The sequence below is a fragment of the Rhodnius prolixus genome, unplaced genomic scaffold (genome assembly GCF_049639745.1).
Source record: "Rhodnius prolixus isolate KJV_2025 unplaced genomic scaffold, Rpr scaffold_14, whole genome shotgun sequence".
Lineage (NCBI taxonomy): Eukaryota > Metazoa > Arthropoda > Insecta > Hemiptera > Reduviidae > Rhodnius > Rhodnius prolixus.
Genome location: NW_027411594.1, coordinates 2,886,816 through 2,905,578, shown reverse-complemented (window position 1 = coordinate 2,905,578; position 18,763 = coordinate 2,886,816). Strand labels below are relative to the sequence as shown.

Here is an 18,763-nt window from a genome sequence, read left to right as displayed (position 1 = left end):
CAGTTGTCGGAAGCGTCTGTTTAGTTCTGTTCTCTTAAGTCTGAGTATGAGGGTTACATGTAAGTCTTCTGTCAAGGTAAAGCCCAAAGTAGCGGACTACGTTGACTACTGCTAAAGGAATAAGATTATAAAAGAGTGATGCGTCGAAGAATGAAAGTAATGTTTTGAGATTTTGTTTCGTTCAGTTTGATAGCCCAATTTTTTGAACCATTTTTCTAAGGAGGTGAAGAATTATTTTAATAAACTTTCTTAAACAATCAGCTGTTTAATGCCTGTTTTTTTCTCTTTCCTTATCCTCTGAAGATTCAGGATTCAGGTTATTAACTAGGATTAAGAAGGAATGAAAAATGTTTGCTAATTTAATATTGCGTAAAGATATTCTACAACTGGTTGGAATAACGCTTTACTTTTTTTTCCCCCCTGCTGATTATAGTTTCAATCCAAGTTAAAACGGTGCACAGAATCCCTGGATTTCCAACACTTTAATCCCTAAACAAGCTGGCATAGCGGGACGGCTCTTTTCCACAGCTTCCACATTGCCATTTCAGGATCAACTTGCTCTTTATTATAAAAGGATTATTGAACTAATGCTTCAATTAGTTAAGTCTAAAGTGAAATTTTACTTTAAAACCATAGTCTTTAGGGATTTAATTCAATTAATTAGACTTTACTTCTCATAGTTTATTCATTGGGGATCTTATCGGCCAAATAGGGTGTCAAATTTGGGCAAACCAGTTTAATTTTTACTGTGCATTGATTGCAAATTAATTAGTTGCAGCGTTGCCATGGCATTTTCTTTTAATTAAAATAATTATAAGACCCACCGCAAGCCAAGATCGTTGACACCTAGAGCTGCTCATCTCTGATAGAATTCTTAACTTCCATCATTGCAACAATTACCGTACTTCATTGACAAATTTTTCAGAAGTTGTTCGCACATACGGTTCTAGCAATTCGCTTATAACTCGTAATTTTAATCATTTAATGTCCGATACATTAATTAAGTAATGTAATAAAAAAAAAACCTTTAAAGCTTATGAGTAACCCCACCCTGATGTTAAAATGTGCCAAGATTTTTTTTTGGGGGGGTGCTCTAATATTTGTATCAATTATTTATTTTTGAGATATTTACTTTATGTATTCACATTCAGACTCAGCTACTTACATTTTTTGATATAAGGACCCATTAATTCAAATTTTGATTTTTTTTTAAACATCTTTCGAAAGCTTCAGAGAAAAATAATGATAATAATTTATCTTTTTCTGTTTTGTTTCAGGTAGGTGCTGAATTTTTGGAAATAAATTCTTCAACGTTTTGTAAGTAAACATTTCATTTTGTAATAATAATTTTATTATGGCCGATTACTCAATAGACGATATGGACAGCTACGAAGGGCGGAGATCAGCCATGAACTTACAGAACAAACTGACTCTATACAAGACACTATTAAGATCCATCTGGAGTTATGGAACGGAGCTGTGGGGCTCTGCGAAACCTTCCAACATCCAAAGAATCCAATCCTTTCAATCTAAAGTCCTTCGGCAAATCGTCAACGTTCCTTATTATGTATCCACTTTAACCCTCCAATATCCCCTTTTGTCAATGACCTAATCCATTCTCAGCTTCCTTAATTTCCATAATAGCCTAACCATACATCCTATTCCCACAGCGCAAACCTTATCCACAACAATCCATCCCGGACAGTCCTCCATGGCGCGTGAAAGACGTTAGCCCCGCGACCTTTTACCTATTTCCTAAACTTCCTTCCAACCTCTAGAGAGTTCCAGCATTGGCTGGGCTCCTCTCTGCATGCCTTCCCGATTGTGGCGCTGGATCCTCCAGGATTCAGCCTACAATCTGTGCCTAACTCAATTAAGAACACATTTACTTGATGTATATGTACATATATGTACAGTTCGTAAATAAATAGATAAATTGTAGTCCAAAAAATTTCATTTACTATTATTTATTATAATGGTAACTTTTGGTTAGAAAAAGTAATAATAATTCACAGATATCATGGTCTTATTTAACAGAATATTTTATACAATCTGTAATATCTATTCTTACTTCTTAGAGGATGTAATTAACAGTTTCAAAATTTGAAATTTTATTGTTAATAATTAACTAAGCGCTTAATGCTTTTATAATTTTGTACATTTTTTTGAATGCTTTAATGAAGTCCCTCTGGGAAATTCATAAAAAAAAAAAAAAAAAAATACTTCGTTTAAAATTAAAATACGAGGGTCGTTTGAAAAGTCCGTGCAAAGTCAGAGAGATAGCACTACTGGCGCGTATCGAGGTTATGTTTAGTTAGTAGCATCTCTTGGAAGAACACACACCAAGTTTCAGCCAGATCGGTCTATTTCTTTGTGTTTGGCATTCGTTTGAATCGAGGAAGTCGAGTGATTTTCAAATCGTGTGAAAGTGTTGCAAGGACGGTTTGCAGCTGTTCTAGAAGAATCCGCAGGACTTTAAGCGTCGTTTCGTCACTGTGGATGAAACATGGATACATCACTACACTCCAGAGACCAAAGGATCAATCTAAACAATGGGTTACCAAGGGGGAATCTGCGCCAAAAAAAGGCGAAGACCGTTCCTTCGGCCGGAAAGATTATGGCGAATTGTATTTTGGGATTCGCAAAGAATAATCCTCATCGACTATCTGGAAAAGGGTAAAACTATTACAGGTGCATATTATTCATCGTTATTGGACCGTTTGAAAACTGAGCTGCAAGAAAAACGCCCACGATTGGCCCACAAAAAAAAAGTCCTTTTTCATCACGACAACGCAGTTGTGGTCGCAAAATTAATGGAAATAGGGTTCCAACTCGTTTCACATCCCCCCTATTCTCCAGACTTGGCTCCCTTGGACTACTATTTGTTCCCCAGTATGAAGAAATGGCTGGCGAGAAAAAGATTTTATTCAAACGAGGAGGTGATTGCAGAAACGAATGGCTATTTTTCAGACTTGGACAAATCCTATTATTCGGAAGGGATCAACAAACTAGAGCAGCGTTGGACGAAGTGTATAAGCCTAAAAGGAGACTATGTTGAAAAATAAAAAAGGTTTACCCCAAAAAATTAAGTAGTTTTTATTTTTGCACGGACTTTTCAAACGACCCTCGTATATTGGGTAATTACTAATCTATTTTTTAAAAAAATTCTCACGAAACACCTGCTGCAGCATCTCCAAAGATTAAAATACCACTGTAAGGTCTGTAGCTATGCTGCGCTCATCTACCGGGATTATCCTTACTCTTCCTTCTTTTTTAAACCATTTTATTTTTCCTTAAAAAAGAAAGGATACAAATTCTTCTAAAAATTCTTTAGAAAAAAAAAGGGTATTCTTAAAAAAATGGAATAAATAAGTAACCCTTAATTATAATCGATTATGGAACTAATAAAGCACATTACTGATATGATTAGGTTATAATGTTAATTAATACTCCTCGGTAGGGCTCTTGTCTAAGGGCTAAACTCAAAAACTACATGAATAACGTAGAAATATTGACCAAAAAAAACAAAAACGAAATTTGAAATTTTTTATTAACATCATTAAATTTAAAAAAAAATAATAATAATAACTTTTGTTTAAGTACAATGATCTGATTTAAAATTTCCAAGTTGTTCTTAATTTGTTGGAAAATGGTATTCAAAAGTTGTTAGGTTGCTTTCGGCTTTATTTTGGATGTCTACGCTTTAATGTATTCTTCTTCTTTTGTCTCGTAAATTCGTCCATTTCCTTTCAACCATTGTCTTCGCTGGTTACAATGGAAATGTTCACTTCCTGCAAAGCACTTAGAGATGAAGTAGGTGCTTGTTTTTAGTATATTTTACTGAAAATAATAAAAAAAAAAGGCTTTCATAGCCTGTGAGGTCATGAGAGAGAAAGAGAGGAGAAAGACAGAAAAGGGAACAAATTGATGACTTCCAGGTTGAATGTTGTTTTATAGTTGTTACATATTTCATTAAATTTTGTTTGCCCTCAATGTTTTTTCATCTAAAATGGCCCCCAACCCCACAAACAATTCAGTAGTTCAGTAATTGCTCTTAATTAATTAGGTCTTTATTATAGATTATCTTTTTTTTTGTAAATACACTTTTTTTGCGCTATCCTAGATCTGGAAAAAAAGTGCTTTCTAGATTCAGAACCGCCATCTTACAAGCCGGGCTATCTTGATCCTAGGCTTTGTTGCCTAGCCCCACTTTGGCCACTGTTGTTCCTAATTAGCCTTACAAATTTAAGGCTTTCAAGCTGTTACACTTTACTTACTTAAGATTAGATTTGTAAGGCTCGTTAGTGCAAATTCTTCTACTTCTGGAAAGCACTTCTATTGTGGCTAGAGATTAAACTTTTCCTACATCAAAATAGATGCAAACTTGAACTGCATCTGTTAGTCCTGAGATGTTTTTTTTTAAGATGCAACAATGTAAATCGGAATAAAATTTAAATATAATTTTTTTTTTTTTTCCTACTTTTGGTTTTATAATATTCATGAAAAATTATTCTCTAACACGGTTGGAAAATAACTTTTATGTAGATATTTTGAGTTAACTAAAATCAAATCAATTAAAGATTTTTTAATACTTTTAAAATCTGTCTTCTCTTTTAAAAGTACAGACTTAATAAGCTCAGCATTTACCTACTTGTGGTTTTTTTAGAGTAATTCTAAATTTATTCACAGTTGTGCAATCATGTTCTTTGCGGAGATACATTGCTGTATATTATGACGTTCGGGGTTTGGGTTTGCATTATTAGTTATTATTTTTTTTATAAAGGGTTTTCCACAACTCGTGGTTCCCTTCAGCCCTCGAGAGTAAAAATGCTTTCTTCCAAGTGACATGATACTCTGCCTGTTCCTCTGTCAGACCATCATTTTCTCTATCTGGTCCCTCCACCCACTTCTAGGTCTTCCTCTCTTCCTTCGGCCGTCCACCACGCTGATCATCACCCACTTTAGGCAATCTTTCTGGACTTATCCTCCTTTACATGTCCATATCACCGTGAGTGCTTTAGTCTTTCTAATTTCCAGAGCGTTTCCTCACCACCTCCCATCCTTTATAATACTCCAGGGACGATAATATTCCAGAAGAAATCAGTGGTCAATTTACCCGTTACGGACTTATCATATTACAAAGGTGTGTGCTATGGAGATGAAATTGCAGAAGAAGACCAAGATTTGCTAAGATTCGGATCATTTTATAAATTCATAAATACAGTGCAACCTCGATTATCTGGCCCTCGGTTAACCGGGATTCGGATTAACCGGGATCATGTTGAGTCATCATAAGATTTCGGTGGCGACAGGAAAATTTTTTTTGTCTTCCGATGTAACATAATTGGTAGGCGTGGCAGCAACTCTTTTATACCTGATTTTCTTGAAGGGTCATTGTGTACGTATGTATGTATGTAAAAACCCAAAATATGGTACAATTAGTACTGAATTTCTTGGGATTTACCACGGTCTTACAAAAGATCTTACGTGTCGTAAATGGTTGATTTTCAACTTCACGGTTATATGTAATATTTTTAAGGATAATTACCGTCATTATTTTGATTTTCCCAGAGAATACTGTGTATTCGGTTTAACCGGGATTTCAGTTTTCCGAGGTGGGTATAGCCGGAGGTCAGACCGGTTAATCCAGGTTGTACTGTTAGTGAAATCGATTTTATTAAGTGATTAGAATCACATATTCATCAATATGTTTAACAATTTTGATTTCCCAATATTTATGAAATTATGTGTTTTGAATTCGCGTGCCGCTTTCCGTATAAAGTACAACTCCAATTTTGTAATTCTAAAACATGGCATGTACACTAAACCTTAAAGAACCCTTAAACAAACCCTAGGTTTCATTAAAAATTTTATTTTATTAGTTTTACAGAAAGTTTTACGATTCATTAAACATTTTGAATAACCCAAGCTTACGCTGTGTAACCTCTCTCATTTAGCAAGCGCAAGTGAGGGATGGTGACGTAAGTAAAATCGAAATCTCTACACCCAAAACTGATTAACCTACTTCTGGTGATGGATGAGAATCCTGGAATAGGCCACCGGAAATGATGATCATGCGTGCTGCGGCGAATAAAACCTAAGATATTAACCGATCGCTGCGGGCTTTTCCAAAATAGAAATCTTTAAGAGAACTTTGTAATGGGTAGTACGGAGGGGCTAAAATAGAAATGAATGGTAGAGGGAGTAAACATCAGTGGGGCGGTAAATATGATGGACATTACGAAGTAGTAACCAGAGACAATAATCCTTAAATTATGAGCTCCGTTTCATGAGGAGGAAACTCCTTGTTTCTGAGGCTGATGAATGATTGAGAGTTAGACTAAAGCTGAAATTGTCCCTTCGCTTGTTGCTTGGATAGCAAATATAACTAGGAAAAGTAGAAATAGACAATGCTGGCTAAATATTTCATCCGTCACAACTGAAAAAGTCTCTGGCCAAGTTCCAGAACATCAGTAACAGAATCCTGGTCGATATCGCTCCGGCTGCACACTTCTACCTCCAATCCTCCATCCACTTGTATCTCCTACACCCCCAGTTAGCGCCCTGTACCATTTCTTCAGACTTCTCTTTTACCAAATACAAGAGAATGGCAGGTTTACATTAGCCATCCCACTTTGAAATATTCAACAACTCAATAATCTTTCTTTGGAATTCCTTCTTTGTAAACATCTTTGTTCCACTTTTTTTTTGTTATCATTGTTTCTCATCACTGACGTAATGTTCTATCATTTATTATGCAGTTCTCTTAGAGCATTTAATGGCGTTTTTAATTATGTTTTATTACGTAATGGAGACACATATTAGGAATAAATTAATAATCTAGGCGGACAATCTTTTTTTACCAATTTTTTTTCTGTGCACACTGAGGCTAGATTTTAATTTTAATAAATAAGTACGTAGTACTAGAATATTATGATAATGTATAATGCAACCTGGTGCATTGCAGTAAACTGCTGCATGATGCTACATTGCAGCATTCAGTGGTCTTGGTCTTGTTTTACTATTACCACATAATTTCTAAATCAATAATTTCTGTTCAAAGATTAGGCCAGTGTTTGATAAATAGATATCTGATAAATAACGCGATTGCCCTTGTTAAATTTAATGATAAGTTAGTGATAATTAATAATTAATTAAGGAAATGATGAAGTGATAAATAATTTTTGTGGTAAGTCCATAATTCGTCTCAGCCAAGCCATGGGGTTTTCTTTAGAAAAAAATGAGAATTTGAAATTGTTTTTAAATGCAAACAATTTTCCAACAGATTCCAAATATAATGTTGCAGTAAATTCGATATAACGACATTAACTGGTGAATTGCAAGCCCAGTACAAGTAACACAACTCTGCTTTGCATTATGTATGCGCCTCAATCCGTTTTCCCAACTAAGTCGAGAATTATCTTCCTACATAACCTTGCGTAAATGCGGGAATCGTGGATTATTTTTTAGACTGTCTCACTCCAGACGGCGGTAGCCCAAATATTGGTTACTCCATTAAGCTACACGACTTGCCACAAATATCACTTTTAAAGAACCATGAGGTCCTCGAAAATGAAAAATTGGGAAAAGATCAAATGTTATTACAAGGGGTCGAAAAAAGTTGTTAACCTTATTAAAAAATTGTATATTAAAATGTTTCATGAACTCAATAAGTAAAGGTTAACAAAAATTATGTTGGTAACTAATGTATTTCATTAAATCCACTTGTATATTGAGAATTTGAGGGGCTCCGCCAAACCATCCAACATCCAACCTATCCAATCTTTCCAGTCTAAAGTTCTCCGCCGAATCGTTAACGCACCATTCTATGTGTCTCCAACCGCTCCCTCCATCATGATCTCACTATTCCGTATGTAAGTGAATTAATCTACTCCCGATTCCCTAAATTTCCACAGCAAATTCTCAAATCCTCTGGCCCAGTCACTATCCCACATTGTCCCATCCTGACAATCCTCCACGTCGCTTAAAACGACGTTGTCCACGTGACCTCATTGCTTCCTAAACCCCAATAAGTTCCTAGAGAGTTCCAGCACTGGCTGGTTTCTCTCATCCCGTCATCCTGGTTGTGGCACTGAGCTAGCTCAGTGGCACAATCAAATGTTTCCTTGTATAACACTTTTGCTAGATGTATATTTTGTACAGTTGCAAATGAATGAAAAAAATGTATATATTGAGAATGTTTTCTCAGATAAAGTCATCATTTGATTCCCCAAGCAGAAAGTAGAACTGTGTAACTTGAATAGGGGTAAGTAAGGAGACAGTAAAGAGGACTTGCGCATTATACTAATTACTAGATAATTACCCATCTGAGCCATGTTCTTTTTCTTAATAATCTTTCTCCTAGCTCGGCTCAGGAGGTTGTTGGGTTCCAGACTCTATAATAGCCTTAATTCCCGGTCTAGGACTACCATGTTTCATGATTGTTTAAATGAAATGGGTACCAGGCCACTGGATGTAGAGAGCTTTGCTCTCTGATGTAGAGTGGTGGTGATGCTGTTGATGAATAACTAAAATCCTCTGAGGGATTCAACCAGCCTGTAGGTTGTTAGTGAATCCTTAATGTCCTTAATCCTTAATAGGCATCAGTTTTATTTAAGTAAATCTGAATTTTTTTCAGGTTTATTATTGCAATTTTCTATATTTAGTTTTTAGTTTTTCTGGTTGTAAATATCAATTTAGATAATGACTTTGAAGACATAGCTACCATTCTACAGGAAATCTAACTTTACACCATTGTTACGTTTTAGAAAGTGCTTGAGCTTACCATATTCATATCGATATCGATATCTTATCACTTTTATCAACTCCTGATGTTTTATCGCTCACCTTCGGCTCGTCTCGTTTTATTCCACACACGTAAACTAATAAAACTTCCGTCTAAACTAATAAAGAGGTAAAAGATTACTTCAATGGTTAGCGCACTGGATTTCAATCTAGCTGCCGCCCTTATATTTTCTCTTTCTAGGAGCTTCTTGTAGCTGACTGTCATGAGATAGTAGTCTTCTACTTTAGGAGGCCGATCATGTGTTAAAAGTAACAGATATACGTCCAATTAAAATAAAAATAAATAAATAAATCACAAAATATCCCTTGATATTCAATCAATCATAGATTCTAACTTTAAAAGTATCAATAATTCCGCCAGCAATATTTACATGAAAGAATGCCTATTTCCAAAACTTAGAATTGTTAGCTAATTACGGATGAGCCAGCCTCTTCTACTTTAGAATAGTTTCCGATGGCAGACATTAAAGCGATATTGAATGCCGGGTATGAAAAAACCCGCAACCAGGACAGTCTATTTCACTTTCTGTTTGTATGTCCTAATTATAAGACGTCAAGAAATAGACATATTTGGCAGTTTATCAATACAGACATAAGTGAAGTAGAAAATATTAACAAGTTACTGCAAATATTCCAGTTAATTTTAAGTTAGATGATCTATACTACTTTATAATTGAAGCATTAAAAACAAGAGCAACATCAGTTGGGAGATATCTTATCGTAAATTATAAAAGTGCATTTAAAATTAGATGTAAGTTAGTGCATGTTTATATATCTCCAAAATAATGAAAGTTCATAGTAATTTATTGCAAACTAACTATTTGTATGGGGGAATATCCTTGTAAGCAAATAAATAAATCTATCTACTTCTTCCTACGGGAATTTTAAACTTCACTCATAAACCATTACTTTAATAATAATAATTATTATTATTGTATGTGATAACAATTAATTCATAAATGAATGAAATCGATTGAGCATATTAATGAAAAATTTCAAATGGAAATCATTAAAATAAATATAAAGATCTATTTCGTTTATTAAGAGATATTGTGCTGCCAATTCACCTCACCAGTCACAGAAAATAACTCAAAAATTCAAGTTGGTCACACTGTTTATTTCTCGTTCTAGTCAGCCCCTTTACGATCAGCTGTTTTGTATGGCCAGTTATCGGCATCCATTTTTCACTGACCGTACTCACTTTTAACTTACGTTATTGTTTAAATTATTTAAACGGGTTTTTTTAAAAGTGTAATTTGTGTAAATTAATTGTGATTAAGTTATTTTTAGTGCGTACAGTTAATTAAGTGTAAAGGTGTTTTTAAAGGTGGTGAATTTAGTGTTATAAATGTGCTCTGTGATTGGTGTTCTCAGTTATGGGTATTACAAATCTTTGGAACTTATTCTTCAAACAAGGTAAGACTTTATTTTTAAAGCATGCATTATTTATTCTTAATTACTTCTAAAATTTATAATTATTGATAATATTTGAATATTTTATTCCAATAATCACTTATTAAATGTAAACGATGATGTAGTGTGGATTGATGTTCAATCAATATTTTTAAAGTTATATGACATAACATTTTGTTAAATTACTGATATATTTATTGGTTTAATTGTTCTTGTTCTTTTAATTGTTCCTCAGTTCTTTGTTTTGATTAATATTAATTATTGTAGTATCTTTAAAACTTGAAATTGTAGTTGCTTATTTGGTCCTCGAGTTTCTCTTTATCGCCACAACGAGTGCTAGTGGTCTTTTCCTGTTTACTTTAATGTCTTATTTTTTTGGTAAAAGTGAGTACTGCAATGGTTCAGATTTTCGATTTTCAGTTCTAATTCTAATATCTGTTTTGAAATTCCTTGAGTGAGAATAAGTTGTTCTTCTGTATTTGTGCATTTTAATGCATTTGCATTTAGTTATGGTATTTCTTGAATTTTTTTTTTTTTGCTTTGAATGCAGCAGGTTTTAACATCTCTCAATTCAAGGCTCGTTATTTTTAATTACTTTACTCTTTTATAAATATCGGTGCCAAATTTAACAAAAAAAGCAAATTCTTAAATAATTGCGGTAAATAATTATTAGGTAAAATTTCGTTTGACGAGACCAAAATATCAACTCGGTGATTGGCCTCGTCAAGTAAACTTCGTCCGGGGTTCACCGCGGAGCGTGCAGTCTGCCGCGGGGAACCCCGGACGTTTTAAAAACTCGCTAAACAGCGCAGTTGTTGGCACTTAATTGGCCCATCGCTGCATATCAAATATGCAGTATCAAGAAGAACTCGCAGAATTGCAAAATGATGAGTCAGTTAAAACTTTATTTAATATAAAAGGAATGGTGGGCATGGCTTTGTGAGGAAACAGAAATCAAATACCTAAATTCAACCAAATGTGCAAGAAAACTATTGCTACCGTTTCCATCTTCATTTTTAGCTGAATGTGGATTTAGTGCTGTAAATGATTTACTGGTAAAAAAAAAAAGAAATCGGCTGGATATAACACAACGTGGAGACTTGAGACTGCAGCTAACCAAATTGGAACCTAATATAAAATCTCTGTGCAGCAAGCATCAAGCGCAAGGATCTCACTAAATTAAAATAATAAATTGATATAGAAAAATCTGTATTAAAATTATTTGGAATTTGAATTTCAGTTCTCCATTATATGTTTTGAAATTTTACTTAGTGTTTTGTTAACAATTTCATAGTGATTTCTTCCTAGAACCTATCATTTATGTTTCTTAAGTGAACGAATCAATTTTTTAATGTTAAAAATTATATATGTTACATAGGGGGGCATAAAAATTTTAAAAAGGTTTAAGGTGGGGCATGACACAAAAAAGGTTGGGAAACACTGATCTAATCCCTTTGGCTCTGCAACATTTATTAGTTTATAACTATAACTGTACGCCACATCCTGCTTGAATGTTCCAAGTATTCCAGAGCTAGGCAAAAGTTTAACATTCCCTCACAAATGGAAGAAGTATTGGAACGACAACGAAAACAGCGTACAAAACACTCTGCAATTCCTTAAAGATAATAAGGTTTTTAATTCAATGTAATAGTGTATATATATTTATCAGGATGAACGTATTTATTAGGACGAATATACTTATTAGGATGATGTATGAGTGTGTATATAAATTTTGTGTAAATAGGTTATTTTAAAATTTAGGTTAGATCTCTAAGCGGTGCGAGGAATATCGAGTACTCCACCCCAACATTAGTTAGTTAGATTAGAAGGACAGACGAGTTAGGGCTACCAATAGGTTATTTTAGACAAGACTAGATATTAAAGTAAATCAAGTAAAGTGTATATTTTCCGGTATTGTTCAGGTGCAAAGGACCTTCGATGTTGTGCACCTTTCAAAACAAAAAAATTTATTAGTTTAACTTTTTTGAGGGCTGGCAGGAAAATTCAAAAGAAAAATTGATTGAGATTTTCCTTTATCTATTTTTAAACGCACACTCTCATGACTTTTTCAATCTGCAAATATCACTGTTATCATTTACTAAATTTGCTTAATGCTGACGTTAAAAGTAAATCACCTTTTTAAAATATTCAAGTTGATAGTGGTTAGATGATGTGTAAGGTTCATAGCAATATAAATGCATTTATGAACATAATATGCAACTGGTCTACTCCTCGCTTTGACAATTTCCTGTATTTCCGCTATGATTTTAATGAAAATATAATTCTAACAATAAGATTAATATAAACCAACTTGAAAACCAGCATAATGTATGCAGAATTTAATTCATATACGTTGCATAATGTAATGTATTTTCACTAAAAGTATGGTTTTTATGAATTATGTGTTGGGATAAAAAAAAATGGGTTAACGTTTTCACTGAAACATAGAAGCTGGGTGAGCTTGCAAAGCTTTTAGCGGTAGGAGTTAGGGGAGGGGGACTTTTCATTTTAATTTCAAAGTTTTTTGAAATAATTTACAATCAAAATCTTGTATCAATATTTGGTTAAAGTCTTATTTTATTTATTAATTGAAAAAATGCAATTGCTGGCTTTGTGTCTTATTAACGACGGAATATTCAGACTACAAAAAATAATTCTTACAATCTTCTTTTTACCATCACTTTACTCACTGAGAGTGAATCTTTCTTTACTCTCTTTGAGTCTTTGACTCTACCTTGTAAGACTAATTGTGTCCTTGTCGGTTCATGATTTGATTAATATTGCATCAAATTTTCTCAGGTGGCGAGTGGCAGCGGTGAGGGGCCCATCTATAAGGTGAGCCAAACATTTTTTATTTATATATTATTCTTTTAGTTGTATTCTAAAATTATGTTGTATCATATTTTCAATTAGTTGCCAAACTTTAATATTCAGTAAGCTGCCATTTATTATTGTTAGTTTAAGAAGTTGGTATTTACTATAATTTAAGAGCTTTAACATCTTTAGGGTTCTAGACTTTTCAAAGTTTAGGGTTTCATTGCTTAGCGGTTTATTCAAAACATTAAATCATTACTTGATCAGTTATAAGACAAAATTTGACAACTATTCAATCAAATCTCTGCCTACTCTTTATCTTGTCTTTCATTTTCTTCGCTTGACTTGATAGAAACTATCAGAATATGATAAGAAAACTTCCTAAATTTTAGTATTGAATAAATATCTAGATAATTTATTTTACTGAACAATCTGATATCGACTTGTTTTAATTCTAAATCCTAAGATTTATGGCTTCCTGAAACCTAATCTAAATTCAATTAAAATGTAAAATAATCCAATCGTTTTTACCCAACTGTATTTTTGATAAAGTTACCCACTTTTCTTACCCATGGGTTTACATACACAGTTCAGAGTTGTAACAAATGAAGGATTTTTATTTTATTTTTGGTTAACGGTTGATGTCGATGTGTACAACTGCGAAAAGGAGATTTATAGGTACGAAAGGAATATTGTGATTTGATTAGGAAGGATGAAGTGCTAAGTAGGATAAAAGATAATATTACTGACTAAGAGTTTAGTGGCTAGCATTAACACTAACTTAGGAACGAGCTTAAATTACAGCAACTAACTAGGGGGTAAACTAAATATAAACTATTTCTAAAAGAATTGGCTGAACTGAATGACGAGTAGAGTGACGTCGTGAAGAGAGTGTAAGAATGAATCCTCAGTGAGCGAATGCAATGTCTGAATGCGATTGAGTCCTTATTGGGCAGCTTCTATTGTTCTGAGTCCTACCTTGGCTTAAACCCTTCTACAAGAATTGGCTAAACTGAATGACGAGTAGAGTAAGGTCGTGAAGAGAGTGTAAGAATGAATCCTCAGCGAGCGAATGCAATGTCTGAATGCGATTGGGTGTCCTTATATACTCTTGGGTAGCATCAGAATGCACTGAGTCCTACCCTGGCTTAAACCCTTCTAAAAGAATTGGCTGAACTGAAAGGCGGAGAAGAGTAACGTCGTGAAGAGAGGGTAAGAATGAATCCTCAGCGAGTGAATGCAATTGAGTGTCCCGAGCGGTTGTCTGGCGTCCTTATATCCTCCACTGCTCGGGCAGCTTCTATTGTTCTGAGCCCTACCTGGCTTAAACTCTTTAAACCTTTCGCAGCCACATTCTCCAACATCTATTCTGAATTAAGTTGTAAAGTATTGTTCTTTGTTCTTGGTGAATGATTTATTAATCCTGAAGAAAGAAAGCATAATGCAAAATCCAGTCATAATTTATTATTTTGTGCAAACTTTCGTCTTGGGGAGTAGGTCATCTTTAGGGCTTATGCTATAGACAATTATCATATTTTTGTACATTGTTGTGCGTAAGGTTGGTGTGTCTTCTGTCCTGCCTGCTTATGAACTGATGAGCTAGTCACTAGGTCTAATGCTTGGCTAAAATAAGAAGTAATGCCTGGTATTGGCAAAAGTCTTTTTTTTTCTTTTGGATTAGGTAGTAAGTGGTGCTTTCATTTATGGGGCTTTTCCTCGCTAAGACTCTGTGAGGCTCTGTGAGAGTACCCAAGCGAATTTTACACTTTGAGCTTACCCAAAATTTTTCACTTTTAGGGAAAAAGGGTACAATTGCACACCCTCTGCTGGAGTTAGGGGTAAAGTAAAAATAGTAAATGCGTCTACAATGAACTCTCCCAAATCCGTATAGTTTTCTATCCATTTCCTGTTTACTATGAAAATAGAATTCACAAAAAAAAAAAAATCACTTGAAATAATCCAATAATGCGGCCGGTCTAAGGTCCTGGAAATGCTAGCTATTCGTCCAATTGTACTATTTGAATGTAAAATCAAGGAGAAGGTTTTGCACAATGTTGTGCAAGCCCTTCTCCCACCTCTGTAGGGCCCAATTTGAAGGCAATCCCTCCCCCCTGGCGCTATCCTTATTCGTACCTCTGTAGTTTAATGTATTCTAGCCTGGGGTTCTTCTGGCAAGAGAGGCGACAATTAGGTCACGCATGGGCGTACTGTAATTCTCCTTTCACACATTCGCCCCAGAGCGACCTGGGAGTATAACAACACAAGTCCAGTTTTGCTATTCAATTCAAAGTAGATCTTCGTTTCGAATCTATGGGTGTGTTCTAGTTGAAAATATTGTCCTTTATGAATTTATTAGAGGTCCTTCGGGAATCTAAAAGACGTGTGCAATAGGATTGGTTCAGTAAATGAGGGTTTGTAAGAATGCTCTTGTGAACTTGCAACTTTACTCTCTTAAGCATTAAGAGAGTCTAAAATGTGGTTAAGTTGTTAGTGCTTGATAAGATATTCTATCCGTTGCAGCTTACATATTTCTGATTTTCAACCATAATCAGAGGTAGATTAATGAGTTTGGGTTGAAGATTCCGCCTCTTGCACTAACTTAGATCTCGCTGACTGTGTCTACAGCGCGTAAGTGAACTCGACACCTCTACATCAAACTAATTAATCAAATTAATGAAAGTCCAGAAACTCTGGTCAGGATTCGTGCAACGACGGATAATAAAATCAAATAGACCTATATCCTTTGCCTAGCTTCAAGTTTGATTTTCTAACGGAAGTTAGAAATACTTAGAGAAAAGTTCAACAAAATGGAACATCCATTCAGTGAAGTAGGTACTTCCTGCTGTTTTGGACGCTAACTTTACTTCTTGATTCTCTGCTAGAACCAATCAAAGTATTAAAAGTTTCGCTTCCTGAAATCAGAAAGAAAGTTTGACATGGTCGTAAATATTCTTCTTTACCATTTTTTTTAAAGATGGATCCATTTTCGTTATTCAAGTGTAAGGTGAAAATCTGTCTTTATCTTCACAGAGATTCTGTAAAGCCCACAATCTACAATGTGTATTGTGATATTTCTTTCTCATCTCTCAACAGAGATGCCATTATTTTCCATTTTCCATTCATCTGTCATGTCCAGCCGGTACATGACAGTACTGACTCTCGTCACAGCTTCATGTTGGAAAACCTATAGTTCAGTTTGGACGCTACGTTTTCATGTAGAAAGATCATTAATATTTTTCCGCCATAATGGTAATAATGATCATTATTTCTGTTTTATTGTTGGGCATTTCCACCAATGGAAACTTAAAAACTTAGAAGTAGCTGATAAGTGACCAAAATTCTGCTTCTATCCATTTTTCCCCTTCTCTGAATATATCCAATTACTAGCCTCGTAATTGTGTGGCCATTCTAGCCAACTAAATACATTTCCGCTCTAATTCTCCTTCAAATGTTCTCGCGTTTACTGAAAGCGGAAATTGCCACCTATTGTAAATCCATAAATGTTTATATAAAGCATATGAAATATTTCACAAACTGTCAGATTATGCTAACGAAATTCAAGTACAAATATTTATACAAAATTTTACCAACCAAAAGTTCATTGTTAAAGTTGTAGTTATTTAGTCATGAAAAGTATGAAAGTAAGTTCAAAAATGGTTATTTCTTTGCTGATAGTTGTCAGTTTATAAGTAAATTTGTTCAACCATTAATAAACAAATATTTGTAGAGGATGAAATATGTAAAAAGTGTCAAAGTTGGATGTTTCTCTACGTTACGCTTTTTCGTGCACTTTTTGTCGATCAACCCTTATACAACTGTCCTACCGGACAGTTTTAATTCTCTCCCACCAGAAACTTTTAGTACCAGAATTATCTATTTTAGGTTGTGCCTCTCCCTCAAAAAAATAAAAATGGTTACAAAACATTATTGGAATACCCGGATACGAAGTCTGTAAATTAAGTAATGAGACTGATTTTTAAAAATTTTCTTTTTATTCTAAAAAGAATTACAATTCTATATTGTCACCTTCAAAATAACTTCCTTCTGAAGCCACACAGCGCTGGAGACGTCCCTTCCACTCCTCATAGCAGTGCTCGAACTCCGATACTGGAATAGCCTTCAACTGGGTCGGTTCCAGCCGTTTGAATGTTTTCGACTCTGTCCCAAAATGAGTTCCCTTGAGGTGATTTTTCAATTTCGGGAAGAGAAAAAAGTCACAAGGACTCAAGTCGGGCGAATAAGGAGGCTGAGGAGCCACAGGATTGTTTTCCACCGGCAAAAAACTCGTTTTTTGAAATTGCAAGGATGGCGAAGTCGAAGATCAAATTTGCATGCTGATTTCTTTTTTCGATATACACGGAATCGTCCACAAAGAGTTTCTACCTCAGGTCAAACGTGTAACCGACGGGTCCGCTACTTATCAGTCATTCAGGAACAAATCTAGATCTAGACTCTTCTCTGTATTTCGCTAAATCTATATCTTTTAATAGATCCACAATGCTAGATAATATTGATTTTAGTATGTATCCCTAATTATACGTCTTGAAATCAAGATGAAAAAGTAGAAATCTCTACTTCAAACAGATTAATCTCCCTCCTCTGATGGATGAAGGTTCCAAAACTGGTCAGGGTTACAAGAAACATGTCTGCTTCGACGGATAAAATCAGGCTATATCTTTGATCTAGTTCCAAGCTAGGTTTTTTTAACGGTAGCTGGGTAGATGGCAAAATATTGCATGTTTGTATGTTGTTAAGATCACACCAATAGCTGAAGGTGAGTGACTCTTCTGATTTAGCCGGTCAGTCCATCTACTCCTTACCCGAATTCCCTATGGGTCCCGGACACCCAGACTATAAGAAACTCCTCATAAATCTCTTAGCACCGACCCAAATTACTTATCACCCAGCATTACCAAGATAGATAGAACATGTTTAATAGAATTGCTAGTAAATAGTGAATCACATTTTATCCTCCATAAATAAGTTACAAGACGATGATCACCCAGGAATTGGGATTACAAATGCGAACCACATATGGGTATTGCAACTTAGTTCAATTGATTCCTGGAAAAGGTGATGATGAATAAGTCAAAAGGCAAAGAGAGAGAGAAAAAAAGTTGAACCTGGAGGAAAGGAACACTAGGTTAGGAATTCGCAAGTGGAGAAGATACTGGATGCTGTAAAGAGAATTCCAAGGATAACGTATGATTAATTCAAACTGGGAGACGCGTTGGTGGTGGCAATTCTAAGTCTAAGAAAGTTGAATGAACGAATAAATAATTAATAAGTCAGTTTAGTGTTAATGAAAGCAAGTGATACATTATAGCTTATTATGGTCTTAACGAAGTTAAATTAAACGAACGGATAATTGAGTACAATTTGACTAACGAACATTCTCAATCATTGAAAACTTTATTTGACCAAATATGTTTTGACAGCTGCTAATATTTTCCAATTGGAAAAACTGCATTGTTCTACTTTTTTCTTTGATTTTTCCCACTTTTAATTTGAAGGGTATTCAGCACCGCAGACATGTCTATTGGCTCCCCCCAGGTGATACTTCACACTATACAGTACCCTCTAAAGCGATGAAATATTCAGATTCAGTACTCATTCAGATTTATTAGGGCAATTAAATCTGGTTCCACTGAACCTCATCTCCAGGATATTCTGTGGTGGTTTCCATTACATCATAGAACCCGGTTTGCTGAAGAGATAGAGAGTGTTTTTG

The 18,763-nt window shown here is 34.7% G+C and overlaps 1 protein-coding gene across 3 annotated transcripts in view; it reads left to right on the top strand.

Moving 5' to 3' along the window:
• The window catches only part of LOC141451657 (uncharacterized), a 618,152-nt gene that overhangs the window by 234,035 nt on the left and 365,354 nt on the right, over window positions 1–18,763 (top strand). For all 3 annotated transcript variants that reach the window (XM_074123121.1, XM_074123122.1, XM_074123123.1), the window contains one exon: window positions 13,018–13,053. The gene's annotated coding sequence lies outside the window, so the exon portion shown is untranslated. The remainder of the gene's footprint in view (window positions 1–13,017; window positions 13,054–18,763) is intronic.